This window comes from Globicephala melas, chromosome 15, assembly GCF_963455315.2.
Source record: "Globicephala melas chromosome 15, mGloMel1.2, whole genome shotgun sequence".
NCBI classification, from domain to species: Eukaryota; Metazoa; Chordata; class Mammalia; order Artiodactyla; family Delphinidae; genus Globicephala; species Globicephala melas.
The window spans coordinates 61599341-61611933 of NC_083328.1; the positions used below are offsets into that span (position 1 = coordinate 61599341).

General features: G+C 47.6%; 1 protein-coding gene across 1 annotated transcript in view; it reads left to right on the forward strand.

Moving 5' to 3' along the window:
• CHMP4B (charged multivesicular body protein 4B) overlaps positions 1–12593 on the forward strand; it is a 47504-nt gene that overhangs the window by 29120 nt on the left and 5791 nt on the right. The gene's annotated exons all lie outside the window — the stretch shown is intronic.

Here is a 12593-nt window from a genome sequence, read left to right on the forward strand (position 1 = left end):
AAGTCTGGAAACTCAAAGCAATAAACTGGGGCAATTGTAGGGCTCACTTTGTTTATCTCTCTTTTTTTAAAAAAATAAATTTATTTATTTGTTTGTTTTTGGCTGCGTTGGGTCTTCCCCAAGAAGTTGGCTGCGCGGCCATTCTCTAGTTGTGGTGAGTGGGGGCTACTCTTCGTTGCAGTGTGCGGGCTTCTCATTGCAGTGGCTTCTCTTGTTGTAGAGCACGGGTTCTAGGCGCCCGGGCTTCAGGAGTTGTGGCTTGCGGGCTCTAGAGCACAGGCTTAGTAGTTGTGGCGCACGGGCTTAGTTGCTCCGCAGCATGTGGGATCTTCTCGGACCAGGGCTCGAACCCGTGTCCCCTGCATTGGCAGGCGGATTCTTTACCACTGTGCCAACAGGGAAGCCTCCCCTTGTTTATTTCTCATCTCCCAGAATTGCTGTCCTTTTTTGCCTGATGTCCAGTGTCTTGAAAACCATTGTTTCATTTCTTTTAGGTGGGGAGGTAGATCATTCCCTACCATTCTTCTTGGCTAGAAGCAGGAGTGTGGATTTGAGTCTGCCAGTTATTCACAAGCTTTGAGAGTTTAGCAAGTTACTTAATCTCTCCAGCCTCCAATCTCCTCATCCATAAATGGGCTAAAAAGACTAATTCCTTACTGTGAGGATTAAATGAAGGAATAAAATACAAGGCTCTGAATAGGTGTTAGCTCAGGTTAGTATATGAAAAAAGAACGCAGGGCCAAGATTTGAGTTCCATGCAACTATTAGGAATTGAGAAGAGGAGGGAAAGAATCTAGGGGGAAAAAAAGCCAAGAAGAAATCGTTGTAGGGGCTGGGGAAGCTCAGGCTAAGGGTATCTCCCCAGAGGCTGGCAGAAGAGATGAATTTCGGAGAGAGGATGTCAGCAGTCCTAGAACTTATAAAGAGATGGAGGATGAGGGCATCGGGGCCTGCAGTCTAACTGCAGTTACCTCTTCTCCTTGAATGACATTTGTGATTGATATTTGTGGCTAATGTTTGATCTGAGTGTTAACTTCCTCCACCCAGCTAGAGCAATAGAGTTCAGAGGCTGGAAGTGGTCTCTGATTTTTCTAACTCAGTTTGTGAAAAAGAGATACTTCTAATTTCATTGGACAGGAAAAACTTGACTCGGGAAATGTATTGATGTTAATTACATTTTCAGGATCTCACAGGGTCAATCAGAAACAACCTTTTGTGTTTGTTTCAACCAATCACAGGAAATCTTAGAGCTGTATAGTTTCACATATTGTTAGAGCTGGAGGAGGACCTCAGGAGGGAACTGATCCACTCTTCTCATATCCTTGATGAGGAGTCTGAGGTCCTAAGAAATGAGGGGCCTTGCTAAGTGACGTAATTTGGTCTTGGCAGAGTTAGATCTAGAAGCCGAATCCAGGAGCACAGGACCTGGGTTGCAGGTTCTGTCTAGTCAGAGGTCTCCCTAGGAGTAGTGGAAGGAGCATTGTCCAGGGGCAGGGCACCTGGCTTGGATTCTTCCTTGGCCATTACCTCTAACCATGTGACCTTGAGCAAGTTCTTGAACGTTTGGGGCTTCCATTGCCTGTCTTTAAATTGGGCATGACCGTAACTGCCTGAAGGCAAGAGGTTGTTCTCCAGAACTAAGATGTTGCGGGGTGGTCAGGTGTAAGGTGGTGGGCAGTGGTGGGTGCGGAGGTGAATTGGAGCGTATGTGCCCCTTCAAAAAGCACTGCTGCTACTTAGCTCCACTCGATTGTTGCCAGACAGCAGTGTGGGCTCAGTGTTGCCGGAAAATCTGCATTTTCAAAAGGAAGCCCCAAATCTGGATTTTTGTGTGAAATGTGCATTCAAATCAAATTTATGCATTAAGACATGGGACAACTAAGACAAATCTGTGGACTGTATGGGTGCGCAATTTTAGCCTCTGATAGCTGTTTAAACGATTCTGTGACTTGTTTAACGATTCTGTGACTTGGTTGCCATACAGGAAAGAACCTTGCCTTAGATCCCAGAACACAGGCTATCTGACTGTGGCCCTTAAAAACCAAGGGTAGGGGCTTCCCTGGTGGCACAGTGGTTGGGAGTCCGCCTGCCCATGCAGGGGACGCGGGTTCGTGCCCCGGTCCGGGAGGATCCCGCGTGCCGCGGAGCGGCTGGGCCCATGAGCCCTGGCTGCTGAGCCTGCGCGCGCAGCGGGAGAGGCCCGCGTGCCGCACACACACACACAAAAAAAAACCAAGGGCAGATCACTTTCCTTCCTGGGATCCTAGTTCCCCAGCCTGGCCTCGAGTTACCCTTATCACAAGGAGGTACTTCCTGGATGCCTGCTGTTTCTAGGAAGTGGAACACCTCCTCTTCCTGCCCAAATTGAACCCAGCTGCAGCAGAGCCGTGGGAAGCCATCATCTGTCCTTTCGGGGACAAGAGGATGCAGCCACACAGGCCTTTGCACTATTCCCCTGGGAGAGCCTGCTCCCCTTGGCCATTTTCTTTTCCTCCTCATGGCCCAGGCCACTCCCACTGGCCCACTCTGGAATCATCTGCTGTTTACTCTGGGTCACTGCCACCTCTCTCCAAATGTAGTCCCAGAGGAGGTCCCAGACTCGCTGTCCCTTAAACAAGCCCTGGACCCTTTGGTTTTAGAGTTCTAGGCATTCCAGTCAAGGTTAACACAGAAAAAATGAGTGGACAAGTGACAGGAGTTTGAGAAACCTTACCAAGTTCTTATAGCTGTGGTCTCTGGGTCTTCTAGAATACAGAGGGGAGGTCATTTTAGGTCTTGGAAAAGATCTGGAGGCCATTATGGGGAGAGAGGACAGAGGGCCCAGCCCACTGGCCTCAGAAGAAATGACAGGGCAACGTTGGACTTTCTGGAATGCCCCCCCCTTCCCTATCTCAGTGCTGTTCGGCTCCTGAGAACCTTAAGAAGCTTGTGTTCTAGGGAAGAGATAGGGCGAGCGCAAGGAAAGAAGACATTTATTCTTTAAAACAAAGACAAAAGCCTCCTTACAAACTCCGTAACTATGTAGAATTGTCATCCCAAATGCAGAGGGCTTGATTAAATGGTTGGATTTTGTCACGTGTACATCTAACCAATTTAAAATCCACTAGAATTTTGTTGTTGTTGTTAGAGGCTTTTACTGCCTACTCTCATGGATTATCGATTAGTTGAGAGTTTCTGGGCAGACTGAGCTGCCCCTTGGATGCCTTTGGTGCTAGACTGCTGGCTTGTAGAATCTGTTGGGCGGGGAAGCACAGAGGCTCTCAGATCCCCAGACTCAGGCAGAAGCAGGCCAGCTGGTACAGGGTAGACGTTCCTTCGTGGAGTAAGAACATGCCCTTTACAGAGAGGCAGCCTGGCACTGATCCCATGCTTGCCACTGCTTAACTGTATGACCTGGGCAGGCGATAAACTCTTTGAACCTCAATTTCCCCATCTTGAGATGGGACACTACAGTACCTACCACATAGGGTAGGATTTTTTGGGGGGGACCAGTGAGCACATAAAGCACAAGCCATGGTGCCTGGCATCCAAGAAGCCCCCCATAGGTGTTAGCTGCTGTTAGATATTTCTCTCCACTGTGCCTCAGCTGTATACTGTTTCTTGGAGGGACACGCTGGGCTGAGGGAGGGACAGGAAGATACAGAGCTCCTCAGAGAGAATGTCAGACACGGGCAAGGAAAGAGAGAGGCAGAAAAGGAAAATGCTCATGTTTATTGAGTATTTTCAGCGATTATCTTTCTCACCTGTCCTTGGGGCAGCTATATCACTCCCATTTTCCATTTGATGAAGAGGTGAAATAATTCACCCCAGGCCAGTGTGACCCAGGGCCAGGATTCTGACACCAAGCCCTGTGCTCTTTTCTCTGTGCCCCAGTGCTGGTACAAGTCAACCAGGACAGAGGTTGATGGAGCCTGTGTTGGGTACATAATCAAGGTGGTATTAAATGGTTTTTTCCCAAGCTGTTTTTTTGGGGGGTGGTGGCACAGGGACTCGTAGTGGTATTGGTTCTTCTTCTACTGAAATAGGCTCTGAGAAGTCCTGTAGGTAGTAATACCAGTGACCAACATGAACTGAACACGTGTGCATGTCTGGCCCAGGGCCAGGAGCTTCACATACATGTCTCGTTTTAATCCTCACAATAACTATGAGGTGGGTTTTATTATTACATGAGGATTAGTGAGGTTAAGTAATTTGCTTAGGCTTTACTTGATAGTGCAGCTGAAACTCACAGCTGGACAACTGGACTCCGTAAATGACCATTGTAATTTGATGTGACCCGCATTTCCTAAGCTTATTTGACTGTGTCTTATCTTGCCTTTACCTTTCTTTACAGAACATACTTTCTGTTTGCTGTTTAAATGATTTTGAAGCAGTTTGTTAGATTGTTAATTGAGTGGGGCTTATTTCTTTCATCTCTGTCCATGTTAAACAGTTAAGCGGCTTTTTTCTTTCTCTCTCGAATTTTCCCTCGCAGGGAGTACTATACTCCCTGTGTGTTTGCTGATGAAGTCAGCCGGGGTTTCAGGCTCTGCTTTCCTGGTCATACACAAGTACTTATTTTATCATTGCTAAATGGAGTGTATTAGCTCCAGGCCATGGAGAGCAAATCAGGGGAACTGGGAGATACAACACAGAGAAGGAGGCTGCTCTGAAAAATGCTGTCTGCACCTCTAGCCTGAACTCTCCAGCTGTGGGGGAATAAACACAGCAGTGTCAGGGACAGCATTCTAAGGCTTTGGCAGGATGAGACCCTCTTTTCCACAGGTGAGCCTGGGGCACTGAGTGACGATGAACACAAAATTGACTTTGGGCATTTTGGTTTTGGAGACCTTTCTGTAGGTTCCTAGCACCTTTATACAAGGTAGAGAAATGAGAGCCCAGTCCTGCCCCCGCCTTCTGAAACTACAGGCAGGGTCAGCAGCACCCATTCTGGGGAGAGTCCTCTGGAACCAGACAGACCAGCACCTCTTTTCCATTCGTTTTTCTTCTAAATGGGGACTTAGGAGAGCATATCAGGTAGCTTTCCGGTTCTTCGATGTGTTAGCATGAGCTTTTATTTTATTTTATTTTAATTTACTTTTGGCTGCGTTGGGTCTTCATTGCTGCGCGCGGGCTTTCTCTAGTTGCGGCGAGCGGGGGCTACTCTTTGTTGCGGCTTCTAATCGTGGTGGCTTCTCTTTTTGCAGAGCAGGGACTCTAGGCACGTGGGCTTCAGTAGTTGTGGCTCGCGGGCTCTAGAGCGAAGGCTCAGTAGTTGTGGTGCACAGGCTTAGTTGCTCCGCGGCATGTGGGATCTTCCCGGACCAGGGATTGAACCCGTGTTCCCTGCATTGGCAGGCGGATTCTTTTTTTTTTTTTGCAGTACGCGGGCCTCTCACTGTTGTGGCCTCTCCTGTTGTGGAGCACTGGCTCCGGACGCGCAGGCTCAGCGGCCATGGCTCACGGGCCTGGCCGCTCCACGGCATGTGGGATCCTCCCAGACCGGGGCGCGAACCCGTGTCCCCTGCATCGGCAGGCGGACTCTCAACCACTGCGCCACCAGGGAAGTCCCAGCATGAGCTTTTAAATGGGGTTTGCAAAAGGCAGAGTTTATGATTGGATGAAAGAGCATTAGGACACTGTTTTCCTTATGCCAGGGGAGCTGCTGATTTATTTATAGCGACTTAATTTGGAGGTAACAGAGTTGAGGTGGTAGAAAGAGCCCTGGGCTGCAGACCTGGGTTCTAGTCCTGATTCTTCCTCTAACTCACTGTGGGATCCTTGCAGGCCGTGTCACCTTTTCTGGGCATCATTTTTTCTCTGTTTCTAATGAGATGGGTTGGACTTTGGGATCTCCGAGAATCCTTCAAGCCCCCTCTGCCTTTGATGCCAAGATTGTAACTCTCATTTGGTCAGGGTTTGGCAGGACATCCAGTGCCATGTGGTGCAGGGATGCTTACTGATAACCGTCCCTGCAGGAGGATGGGTTTCTTTGACATTGGTGGTGAACTTTGTAGTTTTGACTTTAGGTCTTTTCTTGCCCATACACAGGGCAGATGACAGGTGACCCCAGCAAAGTGACTAGTGGCTTGAGGGCCAGGTGTGGTTCTCCTGGCTGAGGGTACACTGAACATCTGAGGTTTATTCATGGTCACAGTGAGCAAGGAGCATCTGACTGATTGCTGGAGGTGGGCAAAGCAGGGCTCCCTCAGCTTCACCGGCTCCCTGCCTGCCAGTAGCTCTGCTGTGACCAAGCCACTGAAGGTTCTTCCGAATTCTCACTTAGCGTTGCATTTGTGGGTAAGTATCCCCGGGAGTGTGTTTGTGTTTTCTATGTAGTTCATGCTGAGAGTGGGAAAGAACCAGCGCTCTCCTCGTCTCCCAGCCCTTGGACCTTCTGCTGCATGAATTCAGATGTAGAATCTTGAGTCTTTGAAAGGACTCTAGACATCATCATTCATCCAGTGAGAGGATATTACTGGACCCTCCTTCTCCCCAATGCCTGAATCTCAGTGTATTAGTCATTAGTGTACAGTTATGAGATCTTAGCATCTGTTGAGATGCCCTGGGCTAATGGCCTCTATTCTGAATGCCCCCAGATCAGGGCAGGCAAACTTGCCCTCCTCAGCAACTCTAAAAAGATAAGTCTTAAGTCTGCCTTTGCCGAGGAAAAAGGAATGTCCTACCTAGTTGTACCGAACTGATGCATTCTTTGAAAATGGTTTCTGTACCAGTCACTAACAGATGCCTTGCAGAAGGAGTTTCTGATCCTGGGTGAATGTCTTTTCCACTGGTCTCTCTGCTTCTTAGGGTATCTCTTCTGTATTTTTTCTTCAAATAGCTGTTTAGAGTTTCTAATGAAGCAACTGTCTGGAGACCAATGTTTATTTCAACATGGTTGGAGTTGTTTTTGCTTCAGCTTTCAGAGCCAATAAAGCTGGTTATTAGATTCTGTAATTGCTGCTGTAATTACTCTCTTGGAACCAGCAAAGGCATAATTAAATATGGAGATTCCAAGGACTATTTTTTTCCATCTAAAAGCAACCTTTTAAACTTCTTTTGGCCTGGGGTAGATTTCAGTTGTTAAAGCATTGTGTTTATTAATGATACGGCGAGGGCGGGGTGGGGGGGGCGGGGTGGGGGGGCAGGGTTCTTTGGCAGAAAAGGGATTTATTTGAGCACCTTCTTTGAATATTTGGTTTAGATGAACTCCTTGTTAACCCAGTACTTGTTTTTATTTTTTTTCCATTCCCCCCCACCAATATATATCTTATTATATAAGATAATAATAATCTTATTATTGAGATATAATTGACATATAACATTATATTATTTTTAGGTACATAGTTTAATGATTTAATGTATGTATATATTGTGAAATGATTATCAAAATACATTCAGTTAACATGCATCACCTCACATGATTACATTTTTTTAAAACCTTGTATTGAGAACTAAGTACTTGTTTTTTTAAACCAGCCATGAGGAATTTAGAGAAGTATAAGGCAAGATACTAAGAGCTAGCACATATTTATGAAAAACATTGGGTCTGGCCCTTTTGGCTTTGGCTATATGTAGAAGCAAATTTTTGTGGTCAGCAATAAGATTGGGATGGAGGCTGTTTTACTTGCAGTGGAACGGTCTGCAGGAAGAGAGGCATTTTTACTCATTTAGCTTGCCCTAAGTTATACTTCACCAGCGTGCCACATGTTTGTAAGATACGGGGTGGTTCAAGTGCTCTGAATATTTATGTTTACACATATTTTCGCAGCCCAAAGGCTGACCCCATGTCAAATTTCAAGATTACTCTACTCATGAACCATGTATGGAAAGGGGGAAACGAATCACTTACCCTTTCACTTTGGGGTTCTCAACTAGCTGAAAAATACACACAGGATTTAGATTGGGGTAAACAAATGGACTGTCTCTGCCAGAAGCCCTCCTGGAGAGTTCACTGCGAGGAGGGGAAGAGACCGTGTGAACCCTGCAGGCAGGAAGGGGAGACCTAGAGGGCCAGGCTGTTCACTCAGGACTTTTCCTCCCCTCAGACAGGGCACACCTCGTGGCGAGGATACAGGGGGAAGGGTGGGCCCTTGCAAAAGTTCCTGTTTTATGGACCAGGACGAATGCAGGGAAAGAATGCTGCCCAATGACTGTTTTAGCCAGTGTTTCAATGACATGTTATCTTTTCTCCATTGAGTAAGAGGTACACAGGAGGTAAAATATGGGTGTACCCCACATGAGGGACCCTGCAGAGTATATGAAAAACTTAAAAAAACAGGTGAAATTGGAGATTCAGTTTAATATATATTAAGCACTTGCTGTGTACCAGTCATTGTGTTGGATGATGGTTTGTAAAGATGAATAATATAAACATTATTTCATTCATGGGGGACTCTTGCTTACCTCCCTGGTATGTTTGGGTGTTTGTTTCCAGATAATTTATTGCTTGGGGGATTTTAGCAGTGGGGTGTAGAGCAGAGAAATGCCAGATTGCCATGCAAGGAGTCACTGCCAGTTGAAAATGTATTCGAGCAAAAGTTAAAGCTGTTCTAAACCTATGATGTTAACAGGCAAGGAATGGTTTTAAAAATCAGAACATAGCTAACTGTATAAAATCAAGGCTCCCACTACACTCAGGACACTGAGAAGCAAGGCAAATGTCATCTTGTTGTTTGTTCTTGAGAACTGTCCCAGTGTCACTTGCCATCATCCTGAGCCCGTGTGGGAAGAGCAGAGGCCTGGGGGTTTATACAGACTAGTGGTTGAGGCTTCCCCTCTTCTCATAACAGCAGAATGAGCCACTCCACCTTTCTTTTCTTTTTTTTTTTAAATTTATTTATTTTATGTATTTACTTTTGACTGAGTTGGGTCTTGGTTGCTGCTCAAGGGCTTTCTCTAGTTGTGGCTAGCGGGGGCTACTCTTCGTTGCAGTATGCAGGCTTCTCATTGCAGTGGCTCCTCTTGTTGCGGAGCATGGGCTCTAGACGCATGGACTTCAGGAGTTGCGGTGCGTGGGCTCAGTTAGTTGTGGCTCTCGGGCTCTAGAGTGCAGGCTTAGTAGTTGTGGCACACGGGTTTAGTTGCTCTGCGGCATGTGGGATCTTCCCAGACCAGGGCTCGAACCTGTGTCCTCTGCATTGGCAGGCGGATTCTTAACCACTGTGCCACCAGGGAAGTCCCCACTCCACCTTTCTGATCCCCAGTCTTGTTGGTGTGGATCTGGGATCTGTGCCCTTGGACCATGCGGGAGGATTGAATGAGGAGGCGGGCAGGACTGCAGCAGCCGCCCTGCTTGCTTATCATTGCAGCCGGCGCTCATAACACCTATTGAATCTTGACTGGTGAACAAGTTGTTAGAGGCTGGGCTATGCTGTGAGTGATGGGGGAGGCTGAGGAGGACCTGGGAAAGGGGTACATGTGGGACATGGGCCTCAGAAGGCTTGAGAATCACTTGTTGATTAGGGTGTGTCTAAGTTGGTTTCTGTGGAAAAGCAACACAGTATCCGCGAAGCCAGGAGGAAGCAGCCCCAGGCCCTGAGCATTTGTATACCAGGACTCTCCCCAGATGCCTTCCATCTGCTATGATGGTCAAATGGCAAAGGGATTCGGAACTGGTGCTGGGGCTCCCGGAACCAGGCTTGTGGCGAGAATCCCAGTCCCTTGCCTCCCGCAGGGCCTTGCAGGCTACATTAAACCACGTGGAGGCTTTGTCCTGTGGGCAGAGGAGCTGTTGCGGGTTCTTAAGCAAAGGAATGGCATGATTGGATATGTACTCCCTCTTCTGTGATCCCACAGTTCCCTGGACGCTCCCTGCTGCACTGGATGGTGCCTCCAGGGCAGGGTCCTGTCTTTTTCATTCATTGGGAGGCATAACAGTTAGTATGGCAGCCCATGGACTTTGGAGTTCCATACCTGGCTTAATCCCCTCTCTGCTGCCTACCACCTGGTAACCTGAGTTCCAGAACCTCTCTGAACCTGTTTCCTCATCTGCTAAAAAGGGTGGTCATTTCTACCTTAAAGGGTTGCTGTTGTGAGGCAAGCATGGCTTAGTACTAGCAGAAGGTGAAGATGTTCAGTAAAGGGTCTTGGGGACCCCTGGGTGTGACTGCAGGTTGGATTTTTTGAAGTCATAGGCCATCTGGCCATTCATACCAGAATGAGGGAGATAACAGGTTGAATGGCTTTTCAGCTTTTAGAGGCACATTTCATTGTTCTTCAGATTTTTAGCAGTGTTTCTTTAGCCTGCTTTATCCTTTGGCTGGAGGAATTTTCCTGGTGGTTTTTGTCTGCTGCTTTTATTTTTAAATTTTTATTTATTTATTTATTTATGGCTGCATCAGGTCTTCATTGCTGCATGCGAGCTTTCTCAAGTTGTGGCGAGCAGGGGCTACTCTTCGTTGTGGTGCACGGGCTTCATGGGCTTCTCATTGCGGTGGCTTCTCTTGTTGCGGGGCACGGGCTCTAGGCGCACGGGCTTCAGTAGTTGTGGCATGCGGGCTTCAGTAGTTGTGGCTTGTGGGCTCTAGAGTGCAGGCTCAGTAGTTGTGGCACACGGACTTCGTTGCTCTGTGGCATGTGGGATCTTCCCAGCCCAGGGCTCGAACCCGTGTACCCTGCATTCAGGGCAGGCGGATTCTTAACCACTGCACCACCAGGGAAGCCCTTGTCTGCTGCTTTTAAAGGAACTATGGACTGCTTACATGCAAGCCGAGGCCCTGTTTCCTTGGCAAATGGTTCTCAGGGTGCTATCCTAGGCTAACAGAGAGCTTTAGTGGAAGGAGTACGGGACCTATTCAGGTGACGTATGGAGAAACCACAGCCCTCTTGGGGAGGTGATTGACTGTTGCCTACAGCCTGCAGGAGGTGGCTTTGGTATGGAGCTGGGGGGGCACGAGTGCATGGGTGCATATGTGTCTACATATGTATGTGAGGCTAGTGCTGTCCAGGCCAAGGCAGGTGCCGGCAGCCCATTCCTCTGCTTGATTCTGTGCAGAGCCTCCTTCCTGGCTTCGCTGCCCAGCTAGATGTGTGCTAAAGATGCTTTTCAGTGTAAAGAGGGGAACTAAAATAGTGAGGGGAGGGAAGCCTGGGTTTTGAGTCAGGAGGTGTGGTTTGGCCCTTGCTCTGCTACCAAGTCATCTTGATCAAATTGCTTGCCCTGACTGAACCTTGAAACAAGATTGTCTCCTATAGCCTTAACACACCAGGAGGCTGAGAGTGATGATGGCATTGATTTGACCAAATGGTCAGACTCTAGATTAGTCCCTGACAGGGAGTTCTGTCTTTATTTCACTTGTGCTGTTTTCTGTGATAGGGAACGCTATAGTTATCATCTTCAGGCATGGGGCTTTTTGCTTTTGTTGAATACATTTCCAGAAAGAAATTACTGGGGCAGAGGGCAGAAACAATATTATGGCTGTTGCTGTGTGTTGCCATGTTACTTTTCAGAAACATTATAACAATTTACAGTGGCCGGCTGTGTGTGAGATAGCATTTTAACCCCAAATGACCCAGTATTTGCTATAGTCGTTATTTATTATTTTGTAATTTAGTTGACATAAAATGATACTTTAAAGCTGCTTTGGGCTTCCCTGGTGGCGCAGTTGTTGAGAATCTGCCTGCCAATGCAGGGGACACGGGTTTGAGCCCTGGTCTGGGAAGATCCCACATGCCACGGAGCAACTAGGCCCTTGAGCCACAACTACTGAGCCTGCGCTCTAGAGCCTGTGCTCCGCAACAAGAGAGGCCACGACAGTGAGAGGCCCGCGCACCGCAATGAAAAGTGGCCCCCGCTTGCCGCAACTAGAGAAAGCCCTCGCACAGAAACGAAGACCCAACACAGCCAAAAATAAAAATTAATTAATTAAAAAAAAAGATACTTTACCTTAGCAATGACTTCTGAGGACTTAAAAAAAAAGCTGCTTTATAATAGTTAGAGCTGCTGGTTTTTTGGGTGTGCACTATGTTTAATGTTGTGCTAAGTGTTTCTGTTATGTTATCTCATTCACAGTGAACCTATCAGGGAGGCTAAGTAGCTCACTAAGTCTGAGAGCTGGGGTTTGAACCTAAGGCAATTTGACTTCAAAGCACATTCTTTTTCTGGGTGTCCTCCATGCTTTGATTTGTGTGTGTGCGGTTACCAAAGTGTGTGAACTTTTGCTTATGTGCCTGGCTCCATTTTGAAGTCTGTGAATTTTGTATAATTTTCTGCTTTTTACAATTTACTTTTCGCTGCGTTGGGTCTTCGTTGCTGCGCATGGGCCTTCTCCAGTTGGGGCGAGCAGGGGCTACTCTTTGTTGCGGTGCGCGGGCTTCTCATTGTGGTGGCTTCTCTTGTTGCAGAGCATGGGCTCTAGGCACGTGGGCTTCAGTAGTTACAGTATGCGGGCTCAGTAGTTGCGGCACGTGGGCCCTAGAGTACATGGGCTTCAGTAGTTGTGGTGCGTGGGCTTAGTTGCTCTGTGGCATGTGGGATCTTCCCGGACCAGGGATCGAACCCATGTCCCCTGCATTGGCAGGCGGATTCTTAACCACTGTGCCACCAAGGAAGTCCCTAGTATAGTTTCCTTAGAAAATTGAATGTGCTTTTCGTGTAGGAGAGATTATTAGCC